Source organism: Myotis brandtii, unplaced genomic scaffold (genome assembly GCF_000412655.1).
Source record: "Myotis brandtii unplaced genomic scaffold, ASM41265v1 scaffold107, whole genome shotgun sequence".
NCBI classification, from domain to species: Eukaryota; Metazoa; Chordata; class Mammalia; order Chiroptera; family Vespertilionidae; genus Myotis; species Myotis brandtii.
Window position 1 is genome coordinate 1013184 of NW_005353629.1, and position 14371 is coordinate 1027554.

General features: G+C 43.3%; 1 protein-coding gene across 1 annotated transcript in view; it reads left to right on the top strand.

Annotated features, from left to right (window-relative positions):
* DSC1 (desmocollin 1) overlaps positions 1-14371 on the top strand; it is a 294686-nt gene that overhangs the window by 55443 nt on the left and 224872 nt on the right. The window lies entirely within an intron of this gene.

The window sequence follows — 14371 nt, forward strand, 5'->3', positions numbered from 1 at the left end:
CCAGGTGAAAACTTAGACACACCCCAATTCCTGAAGCGATGAGATCCTTTGTTGGAGGCTGAATGGGAAGGTACCAGGTGAATAAGAAGTTAATCACGGTGTGGGGTGCAGAGCGAGCCCTGACTGCGCCGGAAAGAATCCAGTTGGCTCTTCCAGGGCCACAGTGAAAGCTGAAGGCAAAACAAAACTCAGAATCCCCCCAAAGCTTGTCTTTTCAGGCTGAGTACATGGATAGACCTAAAGCTAAGCAAAATGTAGGTGTTAAGTAATAATAGATTGTATTGAAAATAACTACAAATCTGAAGAAGAAAACCACCACACACACAACTGTTAATGTAGGGTTTGAAGGAAAACAGCTAGAAATAAAATGGGAGTCCACAGTTACATGGTGCCTTGGACATTTGCGCTTTATAAATAAAGCATTTAAAGTCAGATCTCTGACAGGAATCAGATGGCATCTTTCCTGTTGTATTTCGGTTTTTTAAAAGGTAGGCAGCTGGTCAAGTAGGTTATATTTGTGCGCTTTTAATTACTCAAGGCCCTTCCCCCAGGGCAGCCTGCTCACTGCTACAGGCTGTGCGGTTCTAAACATCTGGTCTCCAACCTGCGTTAAGGACAGTGAAAAACTGCTGACACCACTTTAGTTTGCTTATAACATTAGAATTAAACCCTCCCCCCTTTTTATCCTCACCTGCGGAGTGGGGATTTTTTTCAGTGATTTTTAGAGAGAGTGGAAGGTGTAAAGAGACAGAGAGGGAGAAAGAGAGAGAGAGAAACATCAATGTGAGAGAGACACATTGATGGGTTACCTCCCGCACACACCCCAACTAGGGCAGGGATTGAATCTGCAACCCAGGTATGCGCCCTTTACTGGGAATTGAACCTGCAATGCTCCGGTGTGCAGGCTGACGGTCTAACCACTGAGCATGCTGGCCAAGACTAAAAACACTTTTTAAATATTCTTGGATATTTAAAGAAAGGTTTGGTGGAAGAGCAATTGTATCTTTATAAGTATTTATGGACCAGGTTTGGGAAACTTTTTAGTTTCAGGGGAGCCATTTGATCACAGATGGTTTTAGGCAGGAAGAATTTTGTGTACCAGCTGGAAAAGAACATCATGTAGGCAGAGTCTTGTGTTTTTCTTGTTTGTTTGTTTTTAATTGTGGTTAAATGTACATAACAAAATTTACTATTTTATCTGTACAGCTGAGTGCATTAAGTACACTCACATTGTTGTGCAACCATCATCATCATCTGTCTCCAGAAAAATCTCATTTTTGTAATAAGGTTTTTGTAGATAAAGTTTTATTGGAACACAGACATGGCCATTTGTTTATATATTATGTTGTGAATGGCTGCTTTTGTGGTGCAAGGGAAGGTTGAGCAGAGCTGAGTAGTGGGACAGGGACTGGATGGTCACACAGCCCAAACAATTTACTGCTAACGTATAGAATATGTTTGCTTTATTTATTTACTTTCAGAAAATGTTTGCTGCCCCCTGGTTGACACCATATACCTCTATAGTATCTGGGACAAATCTGATGGGGATTGACTGCAACAGAGGAATAACTAGTAAATATTTTAAATCTGCTTTCACTTGGTAAGGAAGTTTCTAAAGATCAGGTTTATTAATTTTTTTAGAGCTCCCTCTAAATTCCTTAATGCGCATTTTATGCGCTTTTTGATTAGAATCAGAAAGTGAACAACTACTGAATCCTTTTCAATATGGAAAGACTGACGTGCAGGGAAAAGTCTTCTCTGAATTAGGAAGTGGCTTCTCTGTGGTTGGACCAGTCAGCAAATATGAGGGATAGAAGCTGGCTGAGCATTATTGCAGTTATTAGTGATTTGTACGTTGGTTACGCTCTGAAGTTAGTTTTTTAATTTGGTTAACAGCGGCGAGAGTTTTGGGTTTATAAGTTTATATATTGGGGCTTTTTTTCTTATCACAGAATGAGAGGAAATGCCTATGCATAGGCAAAGGCTGGAAGGAACCACCATCATAAACTAGGACTTACCTTTTTGAGTGAAGTGATCATAGATGTTGTAGGGGAACTCACTGTAGAGATGCAACATGGCTCGAGCAGCAAAGGCACCTGGGAAATGATGAACTCTCTGTGACTACTTAACTCTGTCACTGTTTGGCTCTCTGTAACCTGGGGCTTGGCTGACTTCCCGGAAAGCCAGACTGCCACCCAAAGACGCACAGCAGGTCCAGGAAGGACGCTAGTAGATGTGTAGAGTGTGCTAACTGCCTGGTGCTCCCTGTTAACTTAGGGATGCGCTGTTCTTTCTGGTGGTCTATGTGGCGGGTACAATGTGGTTTTACAGTTAACCACCTATGAAGAGAGACCCTGTCCTGGGTGAGGTGTGGACTCTTCCCTGCCCGCCATACACTGCTGTACCCGTGTATGTAAGTTTCTCCTATTAAAGTCCTTATGAATTTGAATAAGGCTACATGTCAGTTCTTTGGAATTGATCCTGAATTTAGGCTTTCGAGGCGCTCCCCAACACATATACTTAATTTATTTTCTTCATTAGGCCTGTATATATTTTCTGATCTTTTTTTTTTAATGAGAATGTATTAGTTTTATAATTTTAAAAGTTATTTAAAAATTAATGTGCCCTGGCCAGTGTGGCTTAGTTGATTGGAGGGTCATCCCATGCATTGGAAGGGTACCAGTTCAGTTCCTGGTCAGGGCAAATACCTGGGTTGTGGGTTTGATCGCTGTGGGGGCTCATATGGGAGGCAACCAATTGATGTTTTTCTCATACATTGATGTTTCTTTCTCTCTCTCTCTTCCTTACCCTTTCTCTAAAAAAATTAGTAGGAAACATATCCTTGGGTGAGGATCAGGGAAGAAGAGAAAAATGGAATGAACTTTCAATTTGTTTCCCATTATTTAAAATCTTGTAATTCTTCAAAGTTTTATTGTGCTAAAGACAAAAGAGATTTTAAAAAATGTTAGCAGTGAATTATGATATTCCTCGGCATAGCCATAAGTTGCATTGTGGACTCAGTTCTAGATATGGCTGACTTTGTTCTGATTTGCCTTCCCTAAAACTTCAGATCTTTGACAATTTTAATTATTAGGGCTTAAAACTGCTAATTATCATTTTACCCTCTCTTTACCTGAACACAGGTTAAGTATTTCAAAATACCTCTAAGAATTCTTGGTTGGGCGCTGTGTAAAGGATAGGGTGCCCCTCTAGAGACCCACATACCATTCTTGGTCGGATGCAGGCTGGCTTCAGCCGCTGTCCCAGTCGAGGAGGCCTGAGAGAGCGATGACGAATCCCACTGTGAGCTCGGTAGGCAGGCGGGGCTCCCTCCCTACTTTTCTGTGTGCCCTTGACAGTGCTTCAAGCCACACTTCCTTTTCTTTGGAGGACTGGGGCCTTGGTGAGGTAATAAGGCATCGTCGTGCTGGGGCCACACTTACGTGGTGCCAGGAAGGTCATCTGCAAAGCGCCTTCTGCACTGAGCAGTGTCCTCACTTGCTGTTTTGTTTGTCTGAAGAGGAAAGAAAGGAGGACTTGCCAGTGGTTTCTGTTGGCTGGTTATCTTCTTATGCGCAGGATAATGGCTTTGGAAATCTCAGCCCAACTTGAAACTGGCTCTTACTCAAGAGGCGGAAAGAAAAGAGGATCCCAACAATAATAATCAGAATCATTAACAGGGAGCTTCATCGTGTGTGTATATTGCACTTCGCCTGCTGCACTGCATTGAAAGTATAAAAGCTGGACAGTAGATACAACACATCAAAAAGCCAAAGACACCATTCTTCAATTTGTAGGAATGTGAACCCAGGCATATGGAGTGAAGCAGGAAGAATGCATATCTGTCCAGTGCGCAGTGGCTCAGAGGTTTCCAGGATGTTTCTAGTGCTCATTACCCACAGCAGTGCTGTTCTTCCTCACGTGGAGGGTGTTAATGAGACACACTTTCACCAACAAGCCTTCACTGGTTTTCGTTTGTTTTGACTGGAAGCATATATTTAATATGTTTTCTATGTCAGACATTACTACTTTCGGTACTTAACTGTTTTTGAATGTCTACACACTTGTGAGCTGAGATATTGGTCTCACACATATGCGTTAACAAAAAATTAAACACATACCCTGTCCTGGCCTCAGAGCTTGTGGTCATTGCTTTGTTATTCACGGGAATGGAAATCCTACATCTCTTCCATTAGGATAGTCCCTGAAGACACTCAGAAATGTCAGAGACTATACAGTTGTGCGTCTGAAGGGCACAGTCTGCACGTGAATAATTAGTGAGAATAGGGCTGGTGACCAAGTTCCCGTTAGAAGAAGGTGTGTAACATGGTTCACCATGCTTCTTACTTGAAAACTTTGTGTGATTTTTGCCATATATGGATTCAAGCCCAAACTTCAGAATGCTAAATAGGGGTGAGTGCATATTTAAAAAAAATTGTTCCTGATGCTGTGGACCAGGGTCATTGTCTTTTTGCTCTGACTTGGGTTGATTAAGCAATTGCTTAGATGTGGGCACATTTTTGTAAGCTAATAAACAGCGTGAGGGAGGAATTTCCAAATGCATCTCACTCAACAAAGGGCTTCTGAGAAAAGCTTTTCTTTGGTTCCCGTGGTTTGTTGCAGATAAAACTGACGGTGTATTTAGAATCCATCCCGCTTCCTCCTTCCCTGGGCTTCCTCCGCACGAGCCAGATCCCCGATCCCTCTCGGGTAGGTCGGGCAGTGGGTCTGTGACTGAGCTCTTGTTCCTTTCCCGCCTCGCCCGGTCCACCCCGTACTCAGCAACCCGAGTCTGTTTTTCAAAGGTCGAGGCTCCCAGTGCACCTGGAACAGAATCAGACCTGCTTGCCGTGGCTTAGAAGGAACTAGCCTCAGCCATTCCCGTGTTCCTCTCCCACCACATCACACACCCCCCCGCCCCCCCTCTTTCCCGCTCCTTCTGTTCCAAAACCCTCAGCTCCTTTTCTGCCTCCGCTCTTTACTTCGTTTCTTCCCCTTCCTCCTCGCTGGCGTCTCATTCAGTAGGGGGTAATGTATGTGACCTTGTCTGAGAGGTCTTCCTACTCCCCACATGTGGGCACTCTCACCTCCATTATTCTGATTATTGGTACCCGGCATTCCCGTGTGCTTCCCGTGCAGGGCTCAGTGATGTGTAGGCTGCACTTCTTGGTGGGATTGCTTCTGTTGCCTCTCTCCACCACTTGGCTGTGAGCTCTGTGAGCGACCAGCCATGTCTTTCATTGAGCAGCCCATTCCCAGGGCTTTGGGAGGAATAAGTGAATACATCTGTGAAAATGTTGTGCAAGTGTAACTGTGGGATCGAAGGGCACAGATAGTTCAAATCTTTAATAACTTGTCATCTAAAAGGCTATTAGCAATTTACATCCCCCTCTGATGTTCCTCCTCCCTGTGAGGCATAGAATTTGTTATAGGTATTTCTTTTTCACTTCTTTTATGAGAAAACAGTATTTTTTTCAAATATATTTTTATTGGTTTCAGAGAGGAAGGGAGAGATAGAGATAGAAACATCACTGATGAGAGAGAATCATTGATCAGCTGCCTCCTGCACACCCCACAGTGGGGATCAAGCCCGCAATCTGAGCATGTGCCCCAACTGGGAATCAAACTGTGACCTCCTGGTTCATAGGTTGGTACTCAACCACTGAGCCATACCAGCTGGGCAGGGAAAACAGTATTCTTATGAAAAAATATATTTTAGCACTATTGACAGATTTAAGTATTTATTGAATGCTAATAATTTATTAGATTATAGTAAGTTAAACAAAAATTGAGATCTGAGTATAGCAATCTAAGGAGCTGGACTCAGAACAGAGTAAGTTCTGGATTTTGGTTAGTTCCAGAGGGCCCACAGCCCTCCTGGATCGAGCATCATTCTGGCCTTTGCACCGTCTCAGGTGAGATGATGTCAAAAGGTGTGACAGCCAAATCTGCCAAGTCAGATATTAATTCTCTGTGCTTTGTAGCTATTGCCACAGCCTCTTTATTTTTACATTTTCAATCTTCACTTTGGTGGTAGCGGGAACATTTTGTAGACGTCCTCAAGCATTTTTAAGTATCATGGGAGCCATTACTTATGTTTTTCTAGCATTCAAACTGTACCAGTGTTATTATTGGTAATTCCTGGGGAAGGAAATCTTTTTTGATAATTGTTTTTTTTTGGCTTTTAAAGTAACATTTTTTTTAAGTTAATATGTGCATATATAGGAAACTGAAAAACACAAGCAAAGAACAAAGCCATCATCAATCACAAGCAGTTTACAGTCTGACGTGTCCTAAGTGCTGTGTATCTACACAACTAAGCTTCCATTTTTATGTAATTAAGATGGTACAGTTATGTATCATGCCTTCTCACACATCATGAATATTTACCATTTCAAAGTCCCAAAGCTATGAGTATTTTGATAACCAAGAATACCCTACACCAACTCAATCTGGAAGAAAATGTAATCCTGCCTTACTTTGTGACAAAAATTTCATAAAAGATAAAAATAGCAATAGACCTCTAGATAAAAGATATTCACAAAGTTACATTTAAAATACTGCATTCCCTTAATGTTCCATTAAAAATGAGACCCACAGCAAGAGTACATAAAGTATAATGCTTCTAAGAGAATTATGATTTATAACTTTAAAATATTAGCAAGGAGGCAAGTTTTGACTGAAGTACTTAACAGCCTATTCCTATAGCACAGCCTGAAGAGATGCATGCACATCCGTGGTTATCACCACAATGTGAGTGTGAACACATCCACACACAGCCCTCGCATGAGCAAGTCCTGAGGTCCATGTCTGAGATGGTCAACAACTCCATGTCCCAGATGCCTCTTTTCTAACAATTATAACAAAAAGATATTTCCAGATTGGTTAATTCACTAGTAATTGCTTTAATTTAAATCTCAACCCTCCACTCCACCCATGGGAAGAAATATGTGGAATGCTTCACCTGCTGCTCAAGCCACACGCCGGGGCGTGGCTGCCCATGGACGTGTATCACTGCTCCCTGCTGTGCTCAGAGCAGCCCTAGGAAGACGGACTCTGAAATCCCCAGGGACATTGGGAATGGCCTCAGGCTTTCAGGGATGCCTGCGTGGAGAGCGCTGCCTTCGGTGTGGTAAGGAAAGGGGGCCCTTTCGAGACAACGAGCAGCCGCCGCCATTCAGTGTCCCTCAGGGTGGGTCTATTTCTCTACCAGACCCATGTGTTACTGGCTTTTTACCTGGTGAGGATCAGTCGCTAATGCTTTCATGACTAGTAAGTTCCTGGTAAGTTTGGCAAACCAGTAAAACCTGCACAGCGTAGTGGACTGGGCATGTTATGATTGATGTCCTGACTAGGAGCTACAAAACCTCTTGAAAAGATTACTTAGAGGAAACAGAAATTTCAAGTGAATTTTCTCTGCCGTTTTCAGGGCAGAATACCTTTCCCATCAGGTGGATCTATTTTGTGTTCACATAGTTAGGGAAGCACTGAGCTTTCAGCTCAAACACAGGGACATGTTTTTTTCTGCAGTTTGGACGTGTCTGATTGGCCTTCCTTTGACTAAACACCATTATTCTGTTCCTTGTCATCGAGAAGAGACTCAGAATCCACCACGTCCTGGATGGGTAATGAATCCAGCGTGTGCAGCAGATGTTCTTTAGCCCACGGAAGGGTTTTCTATATTGTTCCACATGAACTTTTTTGAACATCATTTCCACTTCCTTTCCTTTCTTGAAGCGTCTGAAGATTCCTATGGGTCTATGGAACCTAAGGTTTTCCCAAGCACAGTCTGTGCAGTATGAGCTGTGGTCTCTGATCCAGGCTGGCTCAGCTCCAGCTCACTCGGCTGATTTCTGGAAGGCTCCGCCTCAGGAGCGGTGATGGGGAGGGAGGCGGCCTCTCCCGCCCTTGTTAGCTCAGCAGCCGGTGAGTCAGTGCGAGTCCCTTTCTGATTCGTGAGACCCGGGCCGGTTTTACGGATGTGCGCGCCTGTTGCTTGACTTGTGCAACGCCTGGACTTAATGCTAATCTCCAGCTCTCCCTGTGAAGTGAGGTTGGCAGGTTCTCAGGACACCCTCTTATTGCTTAGACGCCGAGGTGTTGCAATTGGTACTCATTTGGGTTGGTCAGCCTGCGTTTATAGGAAGTGCTTAGGAAATGCATCTCCAGTTACTCCAAATTTCACCACATTGAGGGTTTTCTGTTCTGGGGGGCTACATTTTGATAATTTATCTTTTCAGAGGAAATTATTCCTGTCTTCCAGTGTTTTTTAATTTAACATCACACATTTGCACATAGCATTTTCTTAAAGAAATTTTAAGGTAGAGTTTTATAGAAAAATTCTGTAACTTTTCTTTGCCCTAGTAATAGAAATCTAGAAAGTGAAATGAGAAACATATTCTAGTCACAATCTTAGTTAAAAACTGTAAAATATTTGGAAGTAGCTTCCTCAAGAATGTATAACATAATATTGATGAAGGACATATCACAAGAGGTAAGAAAACAGAAAGATGGTATATTCCTGGGTGAGAACACTTTCTATTCTAGAGCATCAGTTCTTCAGAGAAAAATCTAATGCAGGTCTCGGGCTTGACACATAGTCTCTGTGAGGGATTGAAGTGGAGGAGGATAAAAGTCTTGAAGTCTACATGGAAGGAAAAATGTCCTCAACAGCTCATTAAAGAAGGACTACGAAGAGTACTGAAGGGGTCTTCTCTTACCAGGCAGCAGACTTCACTATAATCCTGTGATTATTCAAAAAGCAACTGCGAGATGTAACTGTTCTTCCGGCCTCATGTTTCTATGAGAGGGGGATGCAGCTGTAGTGAGGCTGACTTCATTCCCATCCCTTCTGTGCGCCTGCTTATGGGTGAAGGACAAAGCAGCTGACTGGTGAGTTTGGGGGGCAGGAATGGTACATCCTGGGTTTAGCCCACTGCCCCTCCCACCCCTTCTCACCTGGTCCACTGCTTGGTTCTCAGTGGCTACCTGTTGAGTAAGGACGTGGGTGGATGAATCATTGGATGAGGGGTGTAGAGATGAAGAGAATTGAATTGTAATTCTTAGCTGGGCCCCAGATTGAGCAGAGAAGTTAAGTAAAAGCTAGGAGGGAGAGGTTGGGGCAGAGGACCTGTTAGGGGGACTGATGACATATAGAGGGGCTCCCTTGAGGCACATAGAGCCTCAATTTCATTGAACAGCTGTCAGAATTTCAGGCATGAAGGGAACAGATATTTATTGAGTGCCCTCGATGTACTTAATTGGGGTGTTAAGCATTTTCTTGACATCATTTATTTAATTATTTAATTACCCCTAACACTCTTCAAGGAAGACGTTATTCACCCCATTTTGCAGACAAGACAACCCAGGCCCAGCAGTTCCTTCCAGTCCACCATATTGGTCAGTGGCGCAGCTGGGATTTGAACAGGTCTGTCTGCCTTTAAAGTTTATGTTCTTCCCACAACCCTATTGGCTCCCACAGGAGGGACATGACCACACGAGGGAGACTTGTCAGGGAGTCTGCAAGGTGCTTGTTCATCGCCCGAAAGCAGAGCAGTTTTCTGTGCCATTGCTTTGGTTTTAAAAAAAATTATGGTATTTTTTTTTTGAATTTCAAGGAGTTACAGATTTTGGTGTCTATCAGAAAAGGGTGTGGGTCACAGAAGTTGGAAAGTGCTGGATTTGCTTATTTTATCTTCACTTCTTAGTTTTTTTTTTTAAAAAAATAAAATCATTTTATTATTATGTCAGCAGTAAATGTGCAGAATAGGAAGTTAGAAAATACAAACAAGCAAAATAGAAAAGAAAGTCACCGAATTCTGACCACCCAGAGATCACTTCCGGTAACCTGTAAGTCTTATCCGGAAAGTGAGGCGAACTACATTTTCCTTTCAGGGTGTTTGGGAGAATTAAATAATCCAATAAGTGATGTGGAGGAAATACTTAGCAGAGCATTTAAATACATGGAAGGTCAATATTGGTTCTCTTTCCTGCTTGAAATTTCTTTCATTTACTTTCTTATTCACCTGTGTGTGGCTTTTTGTTTTAGCCAAAATGAGAGTCTGCTATACATGCTTTTTAGTCACTTGCTTTTTTTATGTGAGTGGATCTATATTTTTCCATGTCAGTTAACATTTATCTTCTCAGATACTCGGTTCATATTAAAATTTCCTCAAATAAGCAAAAAAAAAAAAAAAAAAAAAGGCTTTTAAAGCTGATTTGTCCTGTCCAAATTAGCATCTAATTCAGGACCACAATTCCACCTTAAATTTATTTTACTCTAACATTGTTTTTATTTTAAAAAATTAAAAAAAATGACACCAGCTTGTTGCAGAGACTGAGCCAGTCGTCTTATAGAGGTCGCCCTTTGGACTGGTCTTGTCTAACTTGTGTCTAACTTCTCCCTCTCTCCTTGTGTTTCTAATCCCTTGCACTTTCCTTATTACAGCTAAAGGTTTTCAGGTTCAAATCAAGCATCTTTGTCCGGGATGCAGCCTATGCACTTCATTTTGCATCTCACCAGAAAACAGAAGGGCATCTGGGTAACCCACTGGCCTCTTGGTGGTCTGTTTGTTTGATACTCAGGTTATGCTGATTTATACTCAGGTTATGCAGACGTCAAGGAAGATTCTAGTGATCTGCAGTAATGGTCTTTTTAGCCTGTGAGACAAGTTCCAAAATATTTAAACAGTTGATGCCAACGGTAGCAGAAATACATTAGATATTAAACAGATAATATCCTTCATTGATAATATCCTTCGTTGAAAGACAAAGCGATTTGTGCAGCTGCCACGAGTCCTGCCCTTTGTCATGCAGCTTCCTGGTGAGATCAAGAAGGCGGGCTCCTGAGGGGCTAGTGGGCCCAGCACAGCCGCCTGAGCACCTCCGGGCCCATCTCCCCTCCGTCTGTCTGGCTGGATGCTGACCACTCTCTCCATTCCTGTTCCCTCTCCCTCTCTCTCCTCCTTCCTGCTGCTTCAGGGGTTTCCCCCTCCCTGCCCACCTATTCTGTTTTTACTTTCTACTTTTCTTTTTTTTTTTTTTCCCCTTTTCCCTCTTTCACACTACCTCTGGGCAGAATGTAGACCTGAAGTTTGTATTAATCTCTCTATCAGGAAATTTTATATTTTGAATTTTCACTAGAAAGCATAAATGTTTCTCCCACACTATTTTTACTCTTAATAGAAGGCCCAAAATTGCCTGATACTCATTTAGACTTTTTAAAAATATTTTTTAAAATTGATTTTGGAGAGGAAGGGAGACAGAAAGAGAGAAGTCCATCAGCTGCCTCCCACACGCCCCCTACTGGGGATGGAGCCTGCAATCAGGGCATGTGCCCTCACCCGGAATGAACCTGTGACCTTTTGGTGCATGGGAGGATGCTCCACCAACTGAGCCACACTGGCAGGGTATACTCATTCAGATTTAATTAAAACCTCTCTGCTAGAGCTTAAAGAAAAGCAAGCTACTGTGTGTGGGGGGCAGGCGGGGGGAGTGGGTGCACCGACCCTGACACCTCCCCCCACCCTCACCCCACCTGCCCAACAAGAAGAGCAGCAGGGGAAGGGGTCGGGCAACACAAAACCTCCAGGCATTCGGGGGGGCCCTTTCAGAAAAGTTGTCCCTCAGCGGACAGTGTCCTCCCAAAGGCCTTATTCCAACATTCTCAGGTGACCATAAAGCATCCCGGAATTACATGCCTGGAATTTTACTCACAAAGAGGATGCTCCAAACTGGTTTCTTCTTGAACCTGGGATGCCTGGAATGCCTCCGATCACTCCCATTATAGGAAGGATTTAGCATCTAACAGGGATGATCTGGTTAAGCAGGATCCTGCAGGGAGAGCTGGGCAATGTAATACCCGGAGAACATATGTTGTCCCCAAAACGCACATTTTGCAAATAGTTAACCATGAAGCACAGAGAGGTAAGGCACTCACCTCCGACTGCCTAGCTCACAGTGATGGGGCTTAGGCGAGAATCCCACCTCCAGTGTCCCAGGTGGGATGACAAATCGCCACTGAGCAGGAACCATGGACACATGTCTCAACATCTATAAAGAACAATCTATTTCATGCTCCAGAAATTAAAGATCAAAGCAAAGAGAGTCAGAGTGGGGCTTGCTGGGTTCAATTTAAGTGACGATATGACACGACGACAACCCACTGCCCTGTCTCCATGTTGAACGGTCTTTCCTAGTAATGATTCTGACAGCCCCTGGTAGATGAGGGTCACAGGTACTCATTCTGACAATTTCCTTGGCAGTCCTCAGGAATTTGATAACGTCCTTATTTTCCCAGGAAGAGGAATTCTGTATAAAAGACCTACCTCACGCCTACCTGCGTGTGATGGGAATGCCAGGAAGGGCACCACGTGCCTTCCACATGCACAGCTGTGCTCTGCTCCAGCAGGCACGGTCCCCTGTCTGTCTGGCTAGCTTCCTCGTTCCTGGCACTCAAACTCCTCCTATTTCTCCTTCAACTTATTCAGAAAAGTCAAGCATTTGAGAGGCCAACGAAACTTAAGATGATCTATTTAGTCTAGTCGTGTTGAAACTCTGGTTTAAACATGGTCAAAAATATAGTTTATCACCAACCAGTACACACACGCACAGACATATACTCTTATTATGTATGATGGACTTTGCTATTTCCTTTTATATTCTATTTCATTCCATTAAAAACGTTCATCTAGGTAAACATTCTAAATTGACTTTATGATCCATTATTGGGGGGTGTAGCTCACTGTGTGAAAAACACAAATTTAATCCAACTCTCTAATTTTACAAAAAAAGACGGTGAGCAGATTTAAGTAACTTATCCAAGAACGGGACGCAAAGATGAATAGACTTCTCACTCTAGTTATGCAGAGTGGTGAGCCTTGGTAGGTAGAAGTTGAGGCATCTAATTATTTTTTCCTCCTGATAGATTATTAATATCTCTTTATCATGTCTCCTTTAGAAAGACAGATTCTCTCATAATCTACAGACAGTAGAGGAGATAATTTTGATAACGTTAAGAAGTGATTGAGAAGGATAATTTAGTCAGCTAGTATTTATTCCTCAGGCACTTATTAGGTGTCTAAGATGTTCCAAGCACACTTTGGGCCTAGAGATACAAAGATGAGTGAGATATGGTGGAATCTTGGATCAGGGTGTGTCCATAAGCATGGAAAGAAAGGAACTAATTTATTCCTGCTGTGAAGGATTTTATATACCTAACTGGTCACGTGAAATTGACAAATATTTAATGAATGCCTAAAATGGTGACTATTTTCGGAAATTCAACTTAGTCTAACAAGATGAGTGTGGAAGGGGGCAATAGGTGGACGATTCTAAGTTAAGACGGAGAGGGATGGTGATAATACCCATCAGTAATTATGCATCTGTCCTGGCAACCCAGGAGGCATGCTTACTGCTAATTATGCACACAGCCCTATGAATCACCAATGGCTCCAAGTTGCAAAAGTGATTATGAAGCATTTCTTATTTTGGCCAGATTTCCCAGCTGACAGTGTGATGGACGCTTTCTCTTTTAAGCCTTCACTGCTAGTCAGTCTATCGTGGGGCTCAGTGGTTTCAGCCCAGCCTTTTTCCTGTTTAGCCACATGCTTTTCTGCCTTCGCGGAGGTGCTTGACAAGCACTTTGCCAAAACATGCAATGAACGGAACACACCCCGATCTTCAGAGGAAGGACACCCTTTTTGATTCCCTGGAAGCCCTATTCCTAAGCCAGTGGGATTTGCTGTTGTCTCCTCCCCGTCCCCTCCTTTGGTTATGTGGGGAGGAGACAGCAGGAGGGAGGAATCTGGGAGGAGGCTGCTGCCCCCTTGACCTACTGGGTTTTCCTTTCTGAGGGAGCCTGTGGTGCAGGGCAGAAAGGATCTGCTGACTTGGAGAGAGACGGGGAGAGAGCAGAGCTGGAGCTGATGGAGGGCAGGTGTCATGTTCCCTCTTAGGCCAGAGAACTGTTCCCTCTTTCAGGTTGTACACTTGCTTCCTCTCCACAGAAAACAAGGCTCCCAGCTGAAAGACTGCAGATTGAGGCAGGAAGAAAGGCGCTAACTACTTAGACTAGTGGATTACCAGGATCGCTAAAGGACATTTCCCCCCATTTCTTCAGATAACCAGTTAGTTTTCACTGATGCATCTGATGCAGTTCGGGAAGGTGAAAGGTGTGAAGGTTCCAGTTAGCTTTTTGTAGCGCTTGCTGTGTGATGTGTGCTACAGATTTCAGTGGTTGGGCAGCATCTGGACTCCTCCCTGCTGAGAAGCTATGAGTGACTTGTTAGCTTGTGATATTGTTTGGGGAGTTTGCACCCCACCTTACAATTGTTATTAAAGTGATTACTATATAAGCCAAATGTCCCTTCCC